Raw genomic sequence first — 17350 nt, forward strand, 5'->3', positions numbered from 1 at the left:
ATGAAGAAATTGAGAAATTTTACAGATAAAGAAATTGAGAAGATTTAAGTGACTTGCCCAGGATCATACAACTAGTAAATGGGTGAGTCCAGATTTGAACTCAGACTGATGAATTTTCCTGATTCCAGGACCAGCACTCTATCCCCTGTGTCACCCAGCTGTTTACAATGCTATACAAAGCTAGTTATTATCATCATTATTAACCTACAGAATAGTGATGACTTCATTTCCTATGCCTTCTACTGCTTTCCTCTGTAGAAAATTAAACCAAAGTTTTTTTGAGTGATGAGAGATCTTATCTAAAAGTATGACAAGGTTTCAGAGCTTAAGGCAATTATGACAATGTCACCCTTGAAGAGAAGAATATGGAGAGAATTATTCTTCAAAGAAAAAAGAGGTAGAAGGGAACAAATGGATTTGGGTTTTTTTTTAAGTACCTACCATGTACGTTGTTGCTAAGTTCATCATTACAAAATCATTTCATTTTGTTTCTCACAACAATTCTAGTAAGTGGGTATTACTATTATCTCCATTTTATAAATGGGGAAATGGAAGCAGAGGTTGTAACTTCTCCAGTGCTAGTAAGTTCTGAATTCACATTTGACTGGTCTTGCATTCAATCCACTGCACTACCAAAAGGTAATAGGATGAGTGACAGCAATAACTGAACAAGTAGTGACTAGAAGCAGATATCAGATACAGTAGAAGGATAGAACTGTCTAGCAACTGATTGTTAGTTGCTAACTCATAGGCAGTGAAAGAGAGAGAAAAGAGGCAAGTTATCTAAAATTAGGCTATTCTGGATTTTCCCTATGAAAGTAAAATACTCACTTTTTTATACCAGAATTCTTCCAATATTATTGTTATGACTCCAAATCATAGAAAAACTACCATCTCTAAAAAAATAAAAATAACCATCACTCAGAGGATAGGCACAAGGTGGCAGTGAATAAGCAGAAACACTTTAAAAATGTTTATTTACAAAGAAATAAATTACAGGATGCCAACAAAGAAGTATAAAATGACACATGAAAAGAATAAAAGACTGGCAACTTCCATGCACCATTGATATTTTCACTCTAATAATTGCAAAAAAAAAAGGAAAGATGACCAGAATATTGGGAGAAACCTATTAAAAGGAATGACCATAAGTTAGTCTCCCAGGATAGCCAGGCATTAAGATAGTGATCTGTATTATTGGACAGTAGATTCACATAGTATATTCACCTTTTTATTGTTGTTGTTTGCTTGCATTTTGTTTTCTTTCTCATTTTTTCTTTTTGATTTGATTTTTCTTGTGTAGCATAATAAATGTGGAAATATGTATAGAAGAATTGCACATATTTAACATATTGGATTACTTGCCATCTAGGGGAGGGGTTGGGGAGAATGGAAGAAAAAATAAATTTGGAACACAAGGCTTTGCAAAGGTGAATGTTGAAAATTAACTATGCATTGAATACTTATATTGTATTTAACTTATATTTTAATATATTTAACACGTATTAGTCATCCTGACATCTGGAGGAGGGGGTGTGGGGAAGGAGGGGAAAAATTGGAACAAAAGGTTTGGCAGTTGTTAGTGCTGTAAAATTATCCATGCATATAACTTGTAAATAAAAAGCTATATTAAAAAAAAAGAAAAGAATGCTCAAAAACAAAATTAACTATGCATGTTTTGAAGATGAAAAGCTTTAATAAAAAATAAATAAATAAAACTACCATCTTAGTTTAGACCCTCATCACCTCTCTCTGCTCATTCTAACTACTTCATAATTGTCCTTTCTGATTCAGTCTCTCCCTTCTTCTTTCACTCCTATACACAACAACCAAAATCATCTAAGACACAAGTATAACCATGTTACTCTAAAACTTCAGGGGTTACCCATTGTTATAAAATGTTAATACACATAAAAAAGAATAAAGGACCTACATGTACAAAAAATATTTAAGCAACTTTTTGTAGTGGCAAAGAATTGAGGGAATTTCCATCAATTGGGGAATGGCTGAACAAATTGTCTTATATGAGTGTAATAGAATATTATTATTCTATTGTTGTTTGTCCTTTATACTTGAAGAAGTCCATGACATCAGATAGGTGACGCCATGATAAGCAAATGAATGCGATTTAAGTGAGAGAGGGCTGTGCAAGGCTGCCTGCCCCACTTTTCCCTCCAGAGCCCTTTGGGTCCAGTGACAAGATATATCAAGATGACTGGAGGTGGCCCAGGATAAAACAGGAGATCTTGGCCTTTTTAGGCTTAGATCTTCAACAGGTCTCAGTTTGACTGAGGCCTCATCCATCCAGTGATTGAGACTAGGTAGCAATTGAAACAAAAACTCTCCTCTTTAACCTAGTCCAAAAAATCTAAATAAATGAATCTGGAAGGGGAAGACCCTTAGAGTTTCTGGCCAAAGCAGAAATGATTTCTATTTACATTTAATCTGAGTCAATCAGGACCCAACAATGACCAAATGAGACTTTGCCTAGGATGTCTTGTGGTCAATTAGAATCAGATTGGTTATGATTTAAGATCTGGTCCTTAAGAAAGAAATCTAGCCAGTAAACCCCAAGATATATTGGAGGGTTCAAAGGTATAAAAGAAGGGGAGTGCTTTTGCAAGCATTTGTGGGTAAAAGTATGTGGCGACTCTTATCTAGAAGGAGAGGGAAATGGGGAAGGAGGAAGAGAGGGAGGAGAAAAGAGAGGGAGGAGGAGGAAGAGAGGAAGGAAGGAAGGAAGGAAGGAAGGAAGGAAGGAAGGAAGGAAGGAAGGAAGGAAGGAAAGAAGGAAAGAAGGAAGGAAGGAAGGAAAGAAGGAAAGAAGGAAAGAAGGAAAGAAAGGAGAAAGGTGGGAAGGAAGGGAAGAAGGAAGGAAGAAAGGGAAGAAAGAAGGAAAGGAAGAAGGAAAGGAGGGAGGAAGGGAGGAAGGACGAGCAGGAAGGAAGGGTGAGAAGGAGGGAGGAAAGAAGGAAAGAAGGAAGGAAGTCTTAAAGCCAAAGTCTCTCATTTTATCCAGAGTCATCTCCAGTCATCCTGATCTGTATCTGGTCACTGGACTCAAATGACACTGGAAGGGAAAGTGAGGCAGATGACTTTACACAGTCTTCTCTCACTTAAATGCAACTCACTTGCATGTCATGGAATTACCTCCCTGATATCATGATTCTCTTCAAGAATGAAGGACAAACAGCAACCTCTGTGAGTAAAGATGGTCTGATATTGGTCAGTTATAAGACTGATTCATTCTTTCCTTCCTTCCTTCCTATTTTATTATAAGAAATAATGAATAGGCAGATTTAAAAAAAAAAAACCTGGAAAGCCTTACATGAACTGATACTTAATAAAGTGAGCAGAACCAGGAAAATGTTGTATACAGTAACAACAACATTGTGTGATGATCAACTCTGATTGACTTAGGTCACCTATGATTGACTTAACTCTTCTAAGCAATACAATGATCCAAGACAATTCCAAAAAATTCATGATGGAACATGCTATCCACATCTAGAGAAAGAACTATGAGGTCTGAATGTGGATCAAAGCATTTTTTGTTTGGGTTTTTGTGTGGTTTTTTTCTTTTGTTCTGCTTCTTTTACAATGCCTAATGTAGAAATGTTTGCCATAATTGCACATGTATGACTTATTAAAAAAAAAAGTTAACACAAAATTCTTAGCTTGCTGTTTAAGGTCCTCAAAGAGCTGATTTCTAGCTGTGTTTTATATAACTTCCTTTTATAAACTCTACATTTCAGCCAGAGTGACCATCTAGTTGTTTCCAGCTCTGTATATCCACGTATTCACACAATCTATTCTTTATTCTTAGAGTATGTACTCTTCTCATTTCTACCTCATCAAATACTTATCATCCTTCAAGGTTCAGTTCATATACTATCTCCTCTATGAAGTCTTCTCTGATTCTTCCTAACTGTTAGTGCATTATCCCCACTCAGTTTTTAGTGTAAGACATTCATTCCTATGCATGTTATGTCCCTAAATATATCACCTCCTTGAGAAGAGGAACTTCTTAGCTTGAATCTTTATATTCCTGCCACTTATTACAATGCCTTTTATATATAGTATGTGTTTAATCAATTATTGTTGCATTGAATAGAATGAATACCTGAAAACACTTATAATAGAATGGGGGTATTTATCTATTCTATGCATGTATTATAGAAAGTATCACAATTTAACAATGATTTTAATTCCTTTAGATTCTGTTGTCCTATACCAAAATCCTTCTATGATGTCTCTTCATGATCACTGTAAAAGAGCAGATTTTAGACTCTTAAAGCTATCACAGCAGAATACAAATCTTGTAGATCCAGCCAACCTAGAAAAATTTAAGTATGACCACAGCAATTTACTTTATGTTTATCTTCAAGAGCCAATGTCACTATGCTGGGAAAAATTCAGAACCAAAGGATAAGCTATGAGGAACTTTAGGAAATTATGGACTTTTGAAGTCTCAAAAGAAAAGTAGTATTTGAATTTTTTTCCCACTTCTAAAGTTTTGTACTTACAGGCCACAGTGATTTTTACAGTGCAGCAATAAAGCTCAGTCACATTGAAAGCTGGCTCATCCCTGGTCTGTTTATTGATGACCAACACAATAGCCTCAAAAATCCAGGAAATAATAATGGGGTGTTTGCAAATCTCAAAAGGCTGAAAACTGCTGACATGATTATTTGTAAAACCAGCTAATTGCCTGGTTAATTTCCAGAGTGTCCCTTCTACTGTTCTGTAGCTTTCCTAATTGAATAGTCTAATGTAGAAAATCAAAAACAGGTTCCAGTACTATAAAAGTGGCATCTAGTTATTCTTTTATGTCCAGAGACTATTTTCCCACTAGATAATTCAGACCAAAGTATTATCAACAATGGCATGTCTTTGTAAAGAGGAAATTAGATTTTCTTGTTGCCTCTCCTAAAAATGGGGAGAATGGTATTACATTCCTATTTTCTATCACACAGCTTAAGAACATAAAGCATTTATCAAGCTAACTTATGTTTGCTGCAAATGATCAGAATTTACTTTTTAAATATTTCTGAAACAGCAGATGAAGGATCTACAAGAGTCAGTGCTGCTTGAAAGTGCCAACAATACCAAACTGCATTGCAATTCATGTTTGTTTGTTTGTTTTTTTCATTTGGTCGACATTACAGATTCTTGCTCCTTGCTAACCAGGTCAGGAATATGAGAATAATCAATCTCAGGAGCAATTTCAACCACAGAACTCAGGGAAAGGATCATGAAGACACAGCAACATCTACTTCCTGGGAATATAGAAGGAAATGATACCCATCTATTTCTCATTGAAATTTGGTTCTCCAGGAGCTGACACAAGTTCACTTAGCTTCAGATAGTACTTCTATTCCTGGAATAATTAAGCTCCATCCAAAGCTCATAAATTTTAGTTGTCCAAGGGTTAAGTCCCAAAATCACTGGACCAGTGGGCTATTGGCAAAAGATTCTTCAAGTGGAGTACACTGACATCATTTGGAGGACAAAGCTCCTGTGCCTTAACTTCATCACTAACTCTCTAGTCTGATGTTCTCCAGCACTCAGAAACACACAAATCATCTTGGCTTATTGTTCTTCTTAATAACAACCCATTCAAGATAGTAACAAATTTAAATAGTTCTTTAAGGTTTACAAAGCACTCTCCCCACCACCTTGTAAGATATGTAATAGGAGCATTGTTAGCCCCATTTTGAAAATGAGTAAATAGAAGCAGAGTTTAAGTGACACATCCTGAGACACCCAGATAGTAAGTCTGTCTATGATGAAATCCAAGGTTCCTGACTCCAAGATCATTGTATTTTTCCATTCCTTCAGACTCTTTCTACTAGATCATCTTTTAGCATGAAGTCCAAAATTACAAATCATGGTTTATATTCCAACTCACTAAACTATCAAGATCCAATGATGACTAATGGATGGGAACTCATAACCTATGACACTGATTAACTCAAGAGAAAAAGAGACAAGTTCAGAAAGTGCTGCAAGGTACAATGGCACAAAATCAGTAAGTATACATCTCTTTTAGTATATTCTAACAACATCGTTGTTTTTGCTGCTGTTCAGCCATTTCAGTCATTTCGGACTCTTGTGACTCCAATTTGGGCTTCCTTGACAAAGATACTGATTTGCCATTTCCTTCTACAGCCTAACTATGGCTAGATTCAAACTCAGGAAGATGATGAGTCTTCCTCACTTCAGGCCAAGCACTCTATCCACTGTACCACCTATTGCCCTGTGCCACCCAACTGCCCTAAGGTCTTAAAAATTTTTAAATGCCGTGTAGTAATTGGACAAAATAATTAAAAATGTTTAGCCTGTAAAAGAGGAGATTTTTTTATTCAAGATATCAAAACATGATAGCCATATTCAAGTATTTATTTGAAGAACTGTCATGAGGAAGAAAAATTAGTTTTGGCCTTAGTTTGACCCAGATGGGCAGACTTGGAGTAATGGCTGAAAGTTTTAAAAAGGACAAGTCTTTAATAAGGGAAGTAAAGAGGGGGGGGAAAGAAAGATCTTCTAACAATTGGAGTTGTCCAAAAATGGGATAGAATGCTTTGGAAGATCATGAATCCCCCTCAAATGGAGGGAGGATGACCACTAGTTGGTAATGTGGAATGGGAATATCTGTTGAGTATGGTTTAAAGTGAATGAATATTGAGGCTAAAATTTTGTGATCCTGATTCATTTATTCTTTGCTTAGGAAGGTTAATTCCCCTTATATTAATGGAAATAGAATTATAATCTCTTCAGGAAACTGTTTCCAAATTAAAATGTAAGATATACAACTTCTGGGACACTTTCAGGGAGTCAGGTAATCTAAATTCTCATTAGCATCTATCATACAGGATGGCCCCTCTTTTATTTTATTATTTTACCCTTTGCCAAGTCTTATGTGAAAATTGGGGGAATATAGATCTGTTTGCTGACTCTGGCCTGCTTGTGAAACAATAAATGATCACCTGATTACTTTGGATATCTTTCAGTTATATTTTAAGTAAAATAATTAATATTTACTATTAAAGCAAACTACATATTTTCTGCTTGAGACCAAAGTATGAATCACACTTTATCTTGATGGCTGCTAAAATACAATTATAGTCTGTGAGCTCCTGTAGCATCTGTACTTTTAATATAAAATCCATTTTCAAATCTGAGCATGATCTGGCAGAGACTATCCATCATGACTAGCATCCTAGATTATTCATATTTTTGTTGCAATACATTATATAGCTCATTTTCATTATATTTGCTACATGTGAGATATGTATATTTATGTATACAGATAGACATAAACATAAGCACATATATAACTACAATTATCTATGAGATATATACACATAGAATAAACACAAGACCACATAGCACAGAGCATTTTCCCCTTTTAGTTGAATTTTGGATTAAAAGAGAATTTTATAAAGCTTAAAATTATCATTTATTCCATATTTTTAAAGATTCCTTTCTGGTTACCAGCAATAGAGTACATACACTAGAGAGATTGAGGTTATTTTCTTTTGTGCAATGTGGTTAATAAGAGAAAAAATGCTTTAAAGCCTCTTTCACGCTTTCTTTTGTGTTATTGGAATAAATGAGGCAGTGAAATTGAGCCAACTGGAAGGCAGAAGTTGTTGCCAATAACTATAATGAGAGCAACACTTCTCCCACTCTAAGGATGTCTACAGTCAGCGTATAAATGCAGAGCTAGTCTAAGTTGTTGGGCCCAGATTGCCTTTCTACTGTTAGTATGGAACTAAATATTTGGACAGAAGCAGCAGCAGAGACACAGGTAACAATGTAGCACGGGAGTATAGTGGTAAAATTTCCTCCCAGTGCCTATATTTCAATTCCCCATTGTTATATGTGTATTTTAAAAGGAAAAAAAAAGTCTGTCTTTTGAGCTTTATTTTAAATGGCTTAAAGTCTTAGGGCAATTGGGTAGCCCAGGCCAGCTAGGCGACTGTGGATAGAGTGCTAAATCTGAAGTGAGGAAGCCTCCTTTTTCTTAATCTGAATCTAGCCTCAGACACTCATTAGTTTTGTGAAGCTGGGCAAGTGACTTATTTTTGTTTGCCTCAATTTCTCCATCTGTGAAATGAACTGAAGAAAGTGGCAAATGAAGATCTTTGCCAAAAAAACCCCAAATGGGATCAAAAGACTCAGATATACTGAAATGACTGAACAGCAAAAAGAACAATTTCTTTGGCATAAAGTATACCAAAAGAGATATGCACTACTGATTTTGTGACCTTGTACCCTGAAACACTTTCTAAACCTGTCTCTCTTCTATAAGATTTATTGATGTCAGAAGTCATGAGATGCTATCCATTAGTCATCATTGGATCTTGATAGTTTAGTGAGTTGGAATAGGAAGGATGATTTGTAATTCTAGACTTCTTGTTAAGGGATGATGTAGTAGAGAAAATCTGAGGGAGTGGAAAATACATTGATCTTGGAGTCAGGAACCTTGGATTCAAGTATAGACAGACTTACTTATTAGCCAGGTGTCCCAGGATGTGTCCCTTAAGCTCTGCTTCTATTTGCTCATCTTCAAAATGGGGCTAATAATGCTTGTATTACATATCATACAGGGTGTTGGGGAGAGTGCTTTGTAAATCTTAAAGAACTATTTAAATTTGCTACTATCATGAATGGGTTGTTATTAAGATGAACAATAAGCCAAGATGATTTGTGTTAATGCTGGAGAACATCTGACTAGGGAGGTAGTGACGAAGTTAAGGCACAGGAGCTTTGTCCTCCAAATGATGGCAATGTACTCCACTTAAGAGAGTCTTTTGCCAATAGCCCACTGGTCCAGTGATTTGATTGAAATTTGGGATTCTTAACCCTTGGACAAGCTTTGGATAGAGTATTTAGACAGGAGTACTGCCTGAAATCAAGTGAACTCATGTCACTTCTGGAGAACCAAATTTCAATGAGAAATAAATGGCTAACATTTCACCCTGTCACTTGTCTTCAATGGAATCTCTCCAAGTTACTAAAGCCTTGCTTGAACTTTAGTACCCAGAACTAGGTACAGTATTCCATTTGTGATTTGGCCAGGACAGACTATACTGAAGCTAACAGATCCTTATTCCTGGAAATTGCATTTTTCTTAATTCATCCCAAAATTTCATGTTTTCTGACTGCCATATTATAGTGCTGCCTAATATTGGACTAAGAGCAAACTATAAAGACTCAGATCTTTTTCAGAGAAATACGCCTCCCTGATCATATACTAATGAAGTTGATTTCTTTAACCTAAGTATAATACTTTACACTTAATACTTCTAAATATCAATTTATTAGATTAAACCCAAAGATCTCCTCATCAAGAAACAATATATACAGCATTACAATGATCTGTCAATTAGCAACTTTGTCAAAAAAGCAAATTATATTAGTCTAGTATGACAAAACAATGGTGGATCTTTGTACTTATTTCTTCCTTTGCTATGTTCACTAGCCATAATTTCAAAGACCTCTTTTAGAATGTTTCTAGGAAGTCAAGCTTTTTGGACTAGAATCTAAAGATTCTATTTTATACCTTCTTGAATATAGTTGGTTACCTTTGTCTATCTCTAACATTATGGTATTTTTTCCTCCTATTTTTCACAATCTTTCAAAAATCACTGATACTAGACTAGCAATAATCTGCCAAGTTTTTCAATCCCTGACAATGTAGCTAATTTATGCCAGGTGACTGAATTCATCAAGGGCAAATAGTTCCTCTTTTTGTTGTAGTTCAGTCCTGACTCTTTGTGACCCCTTTTGGGATATTCTTGGCAAAGATATTGGACTAGCTTGTTATTTCCTTCTCTAGCTTATTTTATAGATGAAAAAATTGAAGCAAACACAGTCAAGTGACTTGCCCAGGCCCACAAAGCTAAAAGTGTCTGAGGCTAGATTTGAACTCAGAAGATGACTCTTCTTGACCTAAAGCCCAGCATTCCATAGGTTGTACCAGCTCGTGGCTTTATTTCCTCTCTCACTGCTTCCTTATTTTTCTTGAGTATCACTTTCCTTTTATCAAATTGTATTCTGTCCTTTCCCATGCCAAGGTCATTCTTCTTGATAGAGAAAAAAAAAAGAAAAGAAAAATAATCCTTGAACAGCTCTGCCTTCCCTTTGTTGTCAGTTATAAAAAACCCATCAACCCCAACCAAAAGTTATATCCCTTGTTGATTCTCTCTTTTTCCCAATGTAGCTTTAAAAAAGATTTTTGGTTAGCCTCATCAGCCTCAATTCCTTGTAAGCTTTAGGATTGCTGATAACATTTTTATAGCACCGTGAAATGCTTTTATCTTCTGTTAACTCTCTGTGCTTTCATCTTCCTTAAATATCTTAAGAAAAATTGAAGTTAGTTGGTGATAAGCTGTAACACTGAAAAGCAATTGATTAGGAAATTGCTGAAGTAAAGAGTAATATTAGAAGGATGTAGCCAGACAGAAGGGTGATGACCTCATGGAGTATAGAAGAAGGGCACTTGGAAAGGAAAATTTGTTGTGTTTATCTAGTACTTCCCAAGGATGAGAGATGCTATTGGAGGTCATTAACCTCCATTAGTCATTCTACTCATTCTAAAAATTAACTGATGGGAAGACAATGCATCTGCCTCTACCACAACCTCCCCCCCATAAAAAAAATCTCTTTATTCTGATTCTATACTCTTAATTTTTAGTCCTCTGATTTACAATGTAGTAATAATAGTTAACACTTCAATAGTGGTCACTATGTACTTTTGTAAATTGTAAAGTGCTTACGACAATCCCTGGCACATAGTAAACATTATATTAATGTAAGCTACTAACAGTATTCTCATCATTTCATCATCAAGATCATTTGATTTGTCCATTGTGTAGATGGTCAGTAAAAGTGTCAAGCATGCAGCTCATGCCAGACTATATTTTTAAGTGCTTCTGTACCATATTAAAATGTAATTGAGAAACAGTTAATGAAAAATACAATAAAACAAAGATAATGTTAATATATGGTTTTCTAAGTCAATATGCAAACAGAAGGAATCAGGTGTGTGGTTCAGTGACTCTCTATTTCTATTTGAGTTTGACACCACCGTCTTACAGCATCTACCACAAGGATGCTACATAGGAGGTGTCAAATAAATACTGATTGAATTGTGCCATGAACAACCTATAAATATTAAATACTAGCGATGACAAGAATCAGAAAAGCCTGAGATCCTCTCTGTCCTAGGTGGCTGCCTTCCTAGCAATTATTCATTGGATCGCTGCTGTTTCATTTCTCCCTAGTAAAAAAAAGAACAGAATAGAGAAAGAAAACAATCTGTCATCAGGAAGAAGAATGAAATCACTCAAATGCTATATGTGCCACAGATCCCAATTGCAGCTTGACACAAATGAATTGTCTTATGCTTGAAGACAATCCAAGTGCTTCTGAATCAAGCAGCCCACAGTCAGACAAATGTTTCAAACTCTCTACTCTCTACATGGGAGGAAAAGGTCCTAGAAGAAAGAACAATTCTATAAAAAATGACTTAGATTTTCATCCTACAATCTTCTACCCCCATGATTCACACAGGTCCATCCCCTTACCTGGAAGGCACTCCATCATTTTCGTTGAAATCTTTTGCTTCCTTCAAGGCCCTGATCAGTGGTTTCTCCATTATTATTTTAAACTTCAGGTAAGTCGAACATAACTCAATTGTCACTAACACCTAAATTAAGGGTTATGAAACTTAGGGCCTGAAAACTTTTTTAAAATATATTTTGATAACTGTATTTCATTAAATTTTGTAACCCTATATATTTTACTTTACAGATTTAAGAACATTATTCTGAGAAGGGATGGATGAGTTTCACCAAATTGCCAAGGGGTCCAAGACCCTGATGAGGTCTTTCTTGATGCCCTGAAATCATTGGCTCACACTACAGCTTGAAATTACTTTGCATGTTTGGGGATTAAAATGAATGAATTATGGTGAATGGATAACAGAATTGTTCTTTCGTCTCCTGTTCTATCTTCTCATTTGCTCCAGTGTAGATTGAAGAGTTTGAAACATTTATCCTGCTGTAGGCTGCTTGACTCAGAAGCAAGTGGAGTGTCTTCAAGCCTGAGTACGGTGAATGGAGTAGTGGATTTTGAGTCACAAGGTTTTTGTATGAATCCCAGCTCAATTATTCATCCAGCTGTGTGACTTCATGCCAATCTGCACCATTCTTTAAGACTCCTCACCTGGAAAGAAAGGGTGTAAATTGGTTGACACTGGAGGTCTTCCTTCCTTTTCAGCGCCTGACTCGAGGAACCCATCTGCACGTCAGTGTACCCTGAAGCTCTAAGGCTTCTCCACACACCTCTTCCATCTCCTCCGGTCTTTGCTCTTGGTTTCTGGGAGTTTTTACCTGGGACTGCCGTGATAGGTTTTCCAGGTGAAGTATGGGAAAGGAAGGTCTCCTTAAATGTGCTATCTCCTAATTTAGGATTAAAAAAAAAAAAAAAAAAACTTTTTTTAATTTTAAAAAGGCGGCATCGAGACATGGGAGACCGAGCCTCGAGGCGCTCCGGCCCCTTCTTCATGTCTGAGGGCTTCCAGGTCTCCGCACGGCCGGGCTTGGAGCTGCCGCTGCCGCCGCTCTTTGACAGCTACGTCCTGGAGTCCGAGCTGGAGACAGAGATGGAAGTCTTGGAGGAGCCATGGGAAAGAAGGAAGCGGCCCAGGGCGGAGACTCTGAGCAACCTCGAGGACCCGGCGCTGGGCGGGCGCTGCCCCGAGGTAAAGCAGGTGAGTGAGCTGGGCTTGAGCAGACAGCACACGTGCAGAGGATCACAAGGAGATTCCGCAGAAGCGAAGGTTTCTCCTACCGAGAAAATGCGGGAAGATCCCAGGTCGCTCTTGTCCTGAGGCTGAGGGCATCCAGGAAACGCAGAGAATGAATGAGTCCCCAGGAAAGCAAAACCTGTCATCTCTCCTCCTCTGCAGCCCCGTGAGTCCAGCAGTCCCCCACATGAGAAACGGCCTAGAGAAAAAGGTGGAGGGCTAACGGGGATGAACACCGAGCTGAGGCATTGCTAACCCCAGAGCCAGACCAAGATCCCATCAAAGTGGGGGATGACCGGTTTGAGACAGGTGAGGCCCTTATCACGGGACAGGCAGCAGGAAGCCCAAAATGCTCTCCTCCTCAGGTTGGCTTTTGCTATCACTCCTCTGTCCCCATATAAAACTTTGCTTCCCCTCATAAAAAGAGGATGAATAATGTCGGAAATCACAGAAATGGAAACTAACAATAGGGTTGGGAGGCAAATGTGACTACAAATCCATCATCCCTTCCACTGTACTATGATGCTTACTCTCTCTTCAAATTTTCCTAGATAGTTTTTAAATGGTTCATCTTTACTCAAGTATCATTTTCTATATCAGACACATTTTACATTGCATTAGAAGTTCCTTGAAAACAGGCACTGTGTTCTTTTTATATACCCAGTATCTTTTAGGGTACCTTCCATATCATATGCATTGACTAAATGGTCACTGAATTCCAAGGGGATTTCACCCAAGAGGATTTTCTTTCATTCATTCACTCAGCAAATATTTACTGAACACCTATGCTTTCAACCAATATTTGTTGACTACTGCAAGAGGCTATGTTAAGCACTGTGGGAACACAAGAGAGATTAACACAAAGACCTTGGTTTTGAGGATTTTGATTAAGATTAAAGTGCATAAAGACAAAATGCCTCACTATGAAAAGTTAAATAGTAATCCTAGGCTTATTTGCAATCCTTCAAGTCATCCAAATGGGAACCAGCACCAAAGTAGATCAAAACCCCTCAACTACCTGGGGGAAAGCCCTCATGAGTTGCAGTGACTAAAAGAAAAGTGTATAAGCCTACTTTCTCCATAATCCTACATTACAAACCTATTTCACCTTAGTGGATAATTTTATGGCTTACTATAACCAAAAATACTCATTACTTATTTCTAGTACTTTGTTGATGAGCTTCTTCAAATTTATCTAAAGTAGTATTCAGATAACAAGCACATTGGTCTCTCATCAAGCTCTCTTTTTTGTGAGAATGAGTATCCCCATATCACTTAAAATAGTCCATCATGTTCCCAATCCCACTGCTGATCAGCACAGAAGCTTTGTACTACTCTGTGTCCAGCTGGAACCACTTTACGTGTCATAAGTTGATGTCCACCTATTCTTAGAGATTTGTCATATTGAAGACAGACTTTGAGCACTCATCATAAAATGTGAGGTGGTTAATAGAAGCATTATTATCCCCATTTTATAGATAAGAACTGAATCTCAGTGTGGTTAAGTAACTTTCCAGTAGTCACAGAAATAAGAATCACATCTTCATTTGAATTCAGGGCTCCCAACTCCAAATCTGACACTTTCCCCTATTTGTCTATAAGACTCTGTCATAGGTAATGGATTGTTTGATTTGCGATTTCTGCTACTGGTGTAAACAACCCATACCATTTGGACAACGTTCCACAATTGTGAGTCTGTTAGAATAGTTTTCAGAGGTAATCATGTACTACATCAATAATCTTTCAAACTCAAAAACACAAAATACTACTATATACTAACTAACAAATTCCTAATTGTCCACTGGGATCATCCAATTTTATCATATGGTCCAGAGACAGAAGGTAATTTCTTTAACTTCTCCAGTTGACTAGACCATTTTATTATTATAAATGGACTAACTGGGGCAGTTTTATTAACACTTAAAAGCCCATGAGCACAAGCTAGTGGACTCCCGATGTATCTTGCTTAAGTAAATAAGTATGTTCCTTGTGGATATCTTCTACAAAGAGAAGATCCAATTCAGTTCCAGTTGATCAATGATGGACAGAATCAGCTACACCCAGGGAAGGAATACTGGGAAATGAATATGGACTACTTGCATTTTTGTTTTTCTTCCCAGGTTACTTTTACCTTCTGAATCCAATTTTTCTTGTTCAACAAGAGAACTGTACAAATCTGCACACATATATTGTATCTAAGATATACTTTAACATGTTTAACATGAATGAGACTGCCTGCCATCTAGGGGAGGAAGTGGAGGGAGGGAAGGGAAAAGTTGGAACAGAAGTGAGTGCAAAGGACAATGTTGTAAAAATTACCCATGCATATGTTCTGTCAATAAAAAGCTATAATAAAAAAGTATGTTCCTTGAAAAATCATGTAAATCAGATTTTAGTAAATTATATTTTAAATGAATTAGAAGGCTGTCTATTCATAGTAATCCTATGATGATATCTTTTATAAACAATTTTGTAATTTGTCTTCATTTTATATATATGGTGTTTTATATTTCTGTATAGCTGACTTTCTTAAATCAACATGTATCTTGAGTATTTCACTAATGACATGACTTTCTAACAATGCAAAGGTATGGTAAAAGAAAAATTGACTTGGTATTTAATACTTTATATTGTGACAAACTCAAGCTTTTTTCCAGATAATTTTTAAGTTATTTATGGTAGTACATACCTGTTATCCATGCTTCCAGGTACACCAAGGATAGTGTCTATCTTAATGAGCCTCAGGGGACAAACAAATCAAATGTGTGCACAAAGTTCATCATTAATATGGTGAGTCTGAGAGAGTAGCACTACTAGGTAGTCTAAAAAGGACAAATGGATCAAGGTCAGAAATGGAATAGGTCAAACTTCCTGTGCCAAAGAGAGTAAGACAAGAACATTAACAACCTTGGCACTTGCAGCTTGGATAAGGGATATAAAGAGATAAACGATATGGATATAGAAATAGATGATTTTGTGTACATAGACATATATATAAACATACATACATAACATGTATGTATCATTTTCACATAAATTGGGAGAAATCTTTTTTTGGCTCAAACTGCCTTAGAAACATTTGCTCAAAAGACAATTAAATTTTAGCATCTCTCTACTAGAAACATGAATAGAACAATTTCCTTGCTATATGAAGGTACCTCCATATAAGGATCCTCATAAAAGGAACTAATAAGCTAGTGAGATAGGCCATCTATTCAACTAGCTTTTACTACTACATACAACATAATAATGCTAGGAATTGGAAGATACCAAGATAAATCAATCATGGTGCTTCCTCTCAAAGAATTTACTATCTGACAGGTGGGTACTGAACTTTACTTGGAGATTTACACTCTGCTACTTACCATCCTATAGGCAAGTAATGCAACTTCTATGATCCTCAAATAGTCATCCTAAAAGGGGGAAAGAAGTTGAACTAGAAGGCTTCTAAAAATTCTTCTAGCTCTTAAGCTATGATCCTATGAACCTCCAACCCAGTAGGATGGAGAACAGCAAATTTCTGACTTAAAATACCGCAATGTCAAGATATAACTGAAGGGAAAAAATCTCTGGCACTGAAACCACAAGAGCTTGCTTTAAATCCCTTCTCTGAAAATATCTGGAGTAACCAAAAAAGGTCAATTGACCTCTCTGAACCTGGTTTTATGAAAGTAAAATGAGGGTTGAATTAGATGATCTCCAAAGATTCTTCTGGCTTTAAATCTGGGATCTTATGACTCAAGACTCCATGGCCCCTGACTCTTACCATGCCATGTGGGTTAGCTATAAATATTTCTATCTAGAACTCATTTTTTTCCTTATCTTTGAAGATCACTTTTAAGGAATAGTAGGATAATCTCCAGTATCTGATTTCTGCATGTCATTCAAATCCCTTGGCTCAGCTAAACGGCATCAGAAAAGTTTACCCAAAAAGACTTTTAGTTTTAGCTTCTCTATGTTAAAAGCACAAATAGAACAATTTCTTTGCCACACACTGATGCCTCCACAGGAGAATCCCTATAAAATAACAACAACAACAGACAGCAGGCAGGGCCTAAATGTTTTGACTACAACAAGATCCTCAAAACAGAGTCAGTTCTAAGGCTGATTTGAGCTTTGGGAAAAGTGAGGTCAGTTCTTCCTTGCTCAGTGCAGGATTGTTTGTTGCTAACTCTAAATGCCAGTTTGCTCCTTTTCTCTCTGTTTTATGAGTCCCCAAGCAAACTTCTATTTAATGATTAACTTCAGGTGTAATTTAGTGAATCCAAAGGAGGTAGTTTTTATTAACCCACTTATTGCCTATAAATATAAAAGAAAAGAAAAAAGGTTTTGAGATAGAAAAAGAAGAAACATGCAAAAATAGTTTGCAAAAAGATTTTACATGCCAAGGCCCTGAAACAGCTTCTTTTTTACTAGTTACATGGTGATGAATGGATATGGTTTATACATGATATAAAACCGTTATGAAATATATAATTTCTTCAGAGTACCAAAACAGTCTCAAGGCTTATAAAAATGGCATCTTAAATG

The sequence above is a fragment of the Antechinus flavipes genome, chromosome 5 (genome assembly GCF_016432865.1).
Source record: "Antechinus flavipes isolate AdamAnt ecotype Samford, QLD, Australia chromosome 5, AdamAnt_v2, whole genome shotgun sequence".
Classification (NCBI taxonomy): Eukaryota; Metazoa; Chordata; class Mammalia; order Dasyuromorphia; family Dasyuridae; genus Antechinus; species Antechinus flavipes.